This window comes from Berghia stephanieae, chromosome 2 (assembly GCF_034508935.2).
Source record: "Berghia stephanieae isolate SIO BIC M18660-M18661 chromosome 2, UCSD_Bste_1.3, whole genome shotgun sequence".
Lineage (NCBI taxonomy): Eukaryota > Metazoa > Mollusca > Gastropoda > Nudibranchia > Aeolidiidae > Berghia > Berghia stephanieae.
Genome location: NC_088361.1, coordinates 69,303,852 through 69,312,209, shown reverse-complemented (window position 1 = coordinate 69,312,209; position 8,358 = coordinate 69,303,852). Strand labels below are relative to the sequence as shown.

At 31.7% G+C, this 8,358-nt stretch overlaps 1 protein-coding gene across 1 annotated transcript in view; it reads left to right on the top strand.

Moving 5' to 3' along the window:
- The window catches only part of LOC144965421 (arg8-vasotocin receptor-like), a 151,644-nt gene that overhangs the window by 53,760 nt on the left and 89,526 nt on the right, over nt 1–8,358 (top strand). Inside the window, exon 2 of the mRNA XM_078900756.1 lies at nt 3,445–3,595. The gene's annotated coding sequence lies outside the window, so the exon portion shown is untranslated. The remainder of the gene's footprint in view (nt 1–3,444; nt 3,596–8,358) is intronic.

The window sequence follows — 8,358 nt, the reverse complement described above, 5'->3', positions numbered from 1 at the left end:
GATAAAAAATGAGTTCTTTAGGTTCATGTTCATTTTCCTAACGTTGGTGCATAATGTATGTGTGTCGACGACCTATAAATATATGACTTTTCCTTAAAGGATGGTGGAGACCAAATGAAAATCTTTGCAATAGAATTCAGTAGTCTGGTGTCACGTCCGCCCAGCAACGAGCAGCTTGGTATTAAACAAAGAAAATCGGTACTTTTTATTCTTCATGCTGGCTAGAACTTATTCACCTGGCATGTGATCAGAATGTATAAAACTCAAAATATGATCATATTTATAATGCTTTTCTCCTCTCGATACACTTTGATGCTCGTCGGAGGAGTATTTCATAAGGGCGTCCGCCATTGTTCCGATAGTTTAGAACCAGTTGCTAAGTTACTATGCGTCATTAGGAGCGAACTGACGTTACGACTGTTGAAACCTATTGGCTGTTCAGTAAACAGGGCATTAGTTGTCTCCGTATAACCCTGCATTTCTATTTCATCGGGTACCTCACAATTCATATACATTGATAACTGTTTCTTTCATAGCCAACCCTGATATTGCCCAAATCGGTCTGCAGTTATTTGAGACCTCATCTGGGGAAAAAGCATTAACATTATTTCATGCACGTATCCTGAACATTCTATCCTCACAACATCTCAAGCTTTTGACATTAGATTTATTCAAGTAATGCCTTACATTTTCAGATAATCGGAATATGTGATCCGCCCGGCCAATTCGGTGTAATGTCGGTATTAACCAAATAGAGAGTATTGTGTCAAGAGTCCAAATTATTAGAATGGCGGAGGTTAATACTTTTCTATAGAAGGAACGAAGATGACGTCACTCAGTTCTTTGTTAATATTTTTAAACGGCCTCTTAGTGATAAGTTCTCACAAAATTAAATTAATCAGACTATAAACGTTAAATATTAGGTTTTTTTGTGAGTACTGATATGTTTTATTTGGGTTGCGGATATTGTGAATATTTTTCCTAAACGCACAGCATCACTTTAAATACAATACGCTCTGTATCTTAAATGAAAGAATACCATTTTATTCAAATTTAATAAATTTAGAGTTTAAACCAAATTTCCAAAAGTCACGGTAACCCCGATATAATAACCTATTGACAAGATTAGTCACATATACTTAATACTCACAGGACGTAGTTATTGTCCCGTACAGTTGTTGCCCATATTCATCACTATAATATGACATTTTACAGCACACAGACTACCTACTTTCCATATATTATAAAGCTTATCAGAGATAGAGATTATAGCTATAAAAGGAAAACCAAATACATTGTAAACGTCCATTAAGTGGAAAATATGGTATAATTCTGTTTAATGTTTTCTACAAATCACCTTACACTCCTGAGAAAATGTTACATAGATTGAAATTTTAAAATATCGATTATATACTCAACCATCCTAAAATATTATTTCAGCCTATCTTTATGGTACATTGTTTAAATACTAAGCAGATTTCTCCCAGACTGAGGACGTTTGCTATATTTATATAACGTGTAATCCAGTCAAGGAGAAAACTATTTCGTGATTATCCCCACTTAGATTGAAAGCCTCCCACTTTATGAGATCGTTTCAGTCATTATCCTCATTTATTTGATTCGCATTGCACTGAGGGAATACCTAATCTGGTCAAATTTATTTTTAGAGTAAAAATTAGAGGCCATTATGAAAATAGAATAGAAGTAAATTATGAAAATTATGATAACAGTGATGATGATGATGATGGTGATGATGATGATGATGATGATGATGATGACGATAATAATAATAATAATAATAATAATAATAATAATGATAATGATAATGATAATGATAATGATAATGATAATGATAATGATAATAATAATGATAATAATAGTAATGATAATAGTAATAATAATAGTAATGATAATAGTAATAATAATAGTAATGATAATAGTAATGATAATAGTAATGATAATAGTAATAATAATAGTAATGATAATAGTAATAATAATAGTAATAATAATAATAATAATAGTAATAATAATAATAATAATAATAATAATAATAATAATAATAATATAATAATAATAATAATAAAAATAATGGTGATGGTGATGGTGATGATGATGATGATGATGATGATGATGACAATCACAATATTGTTTTTAGCACCACAGCAATTCCTGAAGCAGTTTCTAAACTCTAAACTCTATTGCTTTTTTAAAATGTCTATTCACACGTCATAATATGACCTTTGTAAAGGTCAAATTATTCTAGAGTTGCTTTGATAAATCACGCTTTGTTCTTAGCATCCTCTAATATCACCAAAGGGATATCGAACTACGTTTGATATACAAGCACTTGAAGGTAGTCAATAGCTATATTTTGGGCAACATCATTGCAGAAGTTATTCAAATTAGCACGATATACAATACGCATGGTAATTATACGTAAATAGGTGGGTCCTAAGATAATGTTTGGATTGGCTGAAGACACCCGAGTTTGTTGTGATACAATTCCAGAAAAGGGTCTCAAAATAATAGGAAATCTCCATCTTGCGTGATGCTATACATCCAATTAGAGATTTTGTTTTGTTTTGCTAAATTATACTCTCCAACATGAGAAGTTAAGTCATTGGAACAGTCTTATTTGAGCGATACTGTCAATATCCTAAAACAGTTCTTCTCTGTATGAATATAGTGAGGCATAATATGGATGTAAAAGGCAATATAGCCTGTTGTAGTAACTTTATGGGTTTTTATTTTAATGTGAGAAAATAAAACTCCATCGCCACTGATACCATTTAGACTGTAGATCACCAATTGTCGTATAGTATAAAATAATATCGAAAAAATAAACAAAACAAAAGTTCATTGGTTAGTAAATGTTGCTTTTTTGTTTATAAAAAAAGTTACTTGACATCGGACATGCTTGACAAGTGACATTTTATGCGCTATACGCAGATTATCCCATTTGAATTATTTATAAATGTGCATGATTAAAATCAGTGGTAATTCTTGAAAATAATTGCTGTTACAATAACGACATCCAACAATTATCTTGAACAGTATGAAATAAAAACGTTGTCTGGGTGATTAAAATGAAGAACAAAAAAAATAGTTCAGGGATTGTGAAAATACACTTTAAAAAGCGATCACACTACATTCTTTCCAATGGTTGGAATGAAGGCATTATCTGTGTCTAATATGCTTATGTCTTCGTTCATGTCCTCTTGTGTTCAATGTTTGTTTATTATGATGATGTTAGGCATAGTCCTAAATATCGGGTAACCGCTGTTATGTAATGGTAGCACTTCTGATCTATGAGACAACCGATTAAATAACATTTCTAAGAGAACAGTGTATATGAAAAGGCATCATGTTATTTTTAACATGTCATTTTGATTTTGATATTTTCTTTCCACCAAAATATACACATTCATTTTTTTTTAATTTCAGGACTACACATCTTAAATTCTTCCAAACAAAAGTTACAACATACTTGTTCTAATGGGATAAAGAGTGACTCATGCATTGTAGTCTTTGATAATGGACAACGGTTTGTAAGCCATCGGTGATCGGTGATAGAGGCTAAAAGAGATTACACGAGGTATGTACTTATATCATTCTAATGAGACATGTCAGTGTTCTTGGCGTCAAACACATGTATTTACTAATGAATGAGATAAATCACTTTCCGTATATCTTATACATAATTGTGGATAGAAATATATATCGAACGACAAATTAAAGATTAACTTTTTAAACAAATTGTGATCTTTTCTAATGATAAATGTTAGTGTTGATATTGGCGTAGTTGGCGTCACACAAGAATGTACTTATATCATTCTAATGAAAATATTGGTGTTGATATTGGTATAGTTGACGCCAAGTCCGCGAAGTCCCTGATTTGAGAGGTTTTTCCAAGATGAGGGTCATTTAAATCGATCGACATTAATTTGAAGGACCAGTTTTTTGTGTTTTTTTTTGGCAAATTTTTAAAACGTGTTTGCTAGAGCTAACTTTGCAAGACCGACAAGTAGTCTTATAATTGGAGTATGGATTAATCCTTGGTCTGTTCCTACTTTGAAACGATCTTAATCAGAGCATCACTAAGTCTTTTAGATAGAAATGAATTATGCAATACTTGCAAATGTTTTAATTAATAAACGGAAATTACTCTGGCTACTTTAATTTGTAAACTTGTGAATACCGGTTGAATTGACGAGAATGCTCTGGTATTTTTCCGTCTAATTCAATATCCCAATTTTTTGTTAAACCTATGTTCTCGTCAGGTTAGTTTTCAGGGCTGTTTATGTACTCCAATTATTCAGCTATTTACGTATGGTAATTTGCTTTTCCCGTGCTGATTCGATAACAATAAAATTGCGACATTGATCCTAACAAGGTTGAATTTCAATACCAAATTATAGCCAATTCTCTTTCCCAGACTGCAGTTTTCAATATGTCTGAATATCGTTTTCATGAAATTTTCAGACACAATGGGTTTTATCTACTTATATAAATTCTATACCTTTTACACCTCTTTAAGTGGCAGAATGAGATAAATCACTTTCCGTATATCTTAGACATAATTGCGGATAGAAATATCTATCGAGAGACAAATTAAAGATTAACTTTTTTAACAAATTGTGCTCTTTTTATTATTTGCAATCTTTTCTTCTCTTCTAAGAGGGTAATTATGATAATCTATTATTTTTAATGTAATATACATTCCTTATTATTGAAACAATCATAAGAAATCACTTTTGTAATTGATTATGACAAACGCAAACATTATTTGTAGTTTAACGAATTCAGTTCTTTATCGACCTTATCTTTCAGATCATTAATGCAAATGCTGCTGTTTGAAGTTGGAACAAAATTGAATACATTGAATTGAAATGATATGATAACATTGCCCGTTTTTAGCTAATTACATAAACAAGGATAATATATTTTAATGAATTCATTCATTGATGTAGTAAAATAACAGCATATGTTTAGAAATCCCCAAAATTTGTCTTAAAATCCTTTATCGGAATATGTCTAGTTCTTGCTTTGTTTTCTCTTTCCTTTGGTCTATAAAGTGGTAGAGTGGGTGGCTATTCATTTTTCCGCTTCTTCTCTTCGGGGTTCCAAAATTTGCATTATGATTTCGTGTAGAAGCCATTTCTCGTCCCCCGTGTTTTGTCCATTATCTGGTCGTGTCACGCCGTGAAAAGCATTGTGCCCTCTCTGGTAATTGGCACTTCCAGGGTGGAAACAGTAAAGGTTACCACTCACGCAAACACGTGTGAAATGCGCGCACGTCAATTCGATGTGAATAGCAAAACAGACACTCATTGGCCTATTTTAAGGAGTTTGCTACATGAGATAAACGTAAATGTAACCAACAGTCTCAAATCGGTAAAGGATTGGAACATAATGATATTATGATAAATGGCATTTATATAGCGTGTTACCCCGTTGTCACAGGCTCTAAGCGCTTTACAGTGTTATAAAACAAAATATATTACGGTAAGACAAGTGTTGATGTTAAAGTAGTACAAATTCAATTTAACTACAACAATGAATGATGATAGTATTGAAACGTATATAAAACATTAGGCGAGATTTGAAAGTTGTCTAAACAGGAATTCAAAAGTATAGGCGATAAACTTGTGATCAAAACAAATCAAAGTATTCTAACTTAACATCAATAAAAATATTTTTATATAGGGTATCCAGCTTTATACATTCCTTATTAATGTAACAATTTTACAATTTCACATTTGTTTTTTATTGAAACAAACATTAATCATAATCGTGGTTTAAGGAATTCAATTCTTTTGTCAATCAATTTCTTTAATTGATTATCAGAACTAGCCTTTTTTGTTTTAAATTGAATGCAATTCCAAATGTTAACTATACAATGAACTTATGGTACACCTTGAAATATAAATTGTAAATTTAACACCTCTTGTAAAAGTGGCAGGAAAGAATATAAAAAAGACTGCTAGATCCACACCATACATTATACATACATATACACACACTATATATATATATATATATATATATATATATATATATATATATATATATATATATATATATATATATATATATACGTACTAATTTTCAGGTCAAACTATAGTTTACACAAAAGAAAGTTACCTGTACCCAATATCAAATGAATCGTCTTTATTTTGTCTTCTATAATGAAGCTTAACCTTGAATAGTAGGACTGAATTTATTTTAAGTCATTAATGCAAATGTTCCTGCTTGAAGTTCAAAGAAGAAGTAAATAACAAGAATAAATTATATTTAAATGTTATGATAATGCAGCCCGTTGTCAACTATAGTCAGATTTTTAATAATTGGCGCGTGTTTTTCTTCATTTTCTCAGCTGCCCTCAATGCATTGCTTCAAAAATTTGTATGAACCTCTGAATCAATTTGTCTTAATAAAATAAAAATTTCATGAATTTTTAAACAATAGGAAAGGATTTCGTTTATTACATCTAGACGTCTATATTAAAATCGATAACAGGTGAGGATCGGAATTCCTAGAAATTATGAATTTTCCGCAAATCCATTTTGAAGGAATTCGTTAGACGGGAGTGTTCGATTAATTGAGCTTAAACGATATACGTGCAGTATTTGAATATGAAGCAACGGATGGCAATTATTAACTATCAGACATCTAATTTTTATAATTATCAATAAACATTACTGGTGAATACAAAGGAAAGTGAAGATAACGCGCTTCCAATATAATTTTGATTGCAAAAGTTTGAGAAATAGCTTTGTTTATGCCAAAGAGGATTACATAAATTTATGTAGATTGGTCAAAAGTAAAAATTCATCAATTTTGAGACAGCGTCTCCACAAATATGTGTTCAACAATAACAACAACTACAACAACAACCACAACAACAACCAAGAAATAATGGACACATCAATCAGCACAGTCTGATGACGAGGATAATGAAAAGGAGAAATTATGAAAGGACTACAAGAAAGATTCCGAGCATTTCTCTATCCAATGAAGTGTAATTTTCCTCTACTTTGCGAAGGTTGAGGCATTTCCACTCTACTCTTTATCATTTATTGCCTTATCGGTGAGAGTAAATTTGGTGTTCCTCCTCTCAATCTTTCCCTCTACTTAGGCCCAATGACCTCAATTGGATTGCGCTCACATTGACATGGGGGAAGTCGCGCAACCTCGTGTCAAAACTCCCTGATTAGACAGTCTGCTTTGAAATCTGTTTCTGGTTCATTTCTTTCTTTTATTTTTACTAATGAGTATAGTTAGCAATTTGATTAATGGTCAGAATATGTAGTACTGTCTGATTGAAACCATGAAATCATGTCGGCTTTTATAATTGCCAAAGTTGGAGCCTTAAAGTGACCATTGGCCAACGAATGGTAGCGTTGTCCAATACAATACAGCTGGATGCTTCCATGGAGGACAGCAAACGATATTTAGTCAGTCTTAAAACACCTTTGCATTGACCCCAGAATAATATTCCAGATGATGCAGAGAGGAAAAAATGGCATGGCATCATTTAAATATCCAGTATCATCACCACCTGCAAGAATAACAATGATTCTCTGTCCAGAACCAATGGGCCTTTTTCAGCTTGAATAATCAGACGTCCAATATTTTTTCGGATGTATATTTACGCTCACCCATACATCTTTGGATGATACCCATATCAAAGTTATCTATGATCCTTTTACCGCCACGTCGTTCTACACTGGTGCTCTCTCTGTCGTAATTCGATAACGATCTTCTCATGGTTGATTGCGAAATTCCAAAACCATTGCCGTCCTCTTTAATGACTTATCGATAGATACAAGAAGACTTCTTTTCGAAGCTTTACGAGAGTGGAACCGATAGAGATTCCGTCCCGTATCGTGTTGTTTAAGACCCTAATATCTTTTTAAAACATTTAAAGGCCATGTGAAACGTTCATGCATAGACAAAGATTTGTCAAAGTTATGTAAACAGTGTTTGTTAATTTGACAATATTGAGTATACAATCACTATTTCAAATGATTTAAAGCGAGAGATTTCATATCAGTCTTTGGTAAATGCGATGCCATAAATAATAAATTCAAAATTTAATACAAACTACATAAGTGGTATGTTTATAACACTTAAAGAGAATTATTATTATTTTGAAAGAAGTATGACGTGAACTCATAATCAATACGTCAGCACAAGATTTTTTGGATATACGATAAATTCATTCATACTTTGTGGTGCGTAACTTTTTTCATTTTTTTACAGTATAAAATCTCTAATTTTATGTCAGCTGTTTTAAAGTAGTTTTTAATAGGTCTTAAAGAAGAAAACTATTTTAATATGGCATCAATACGATCC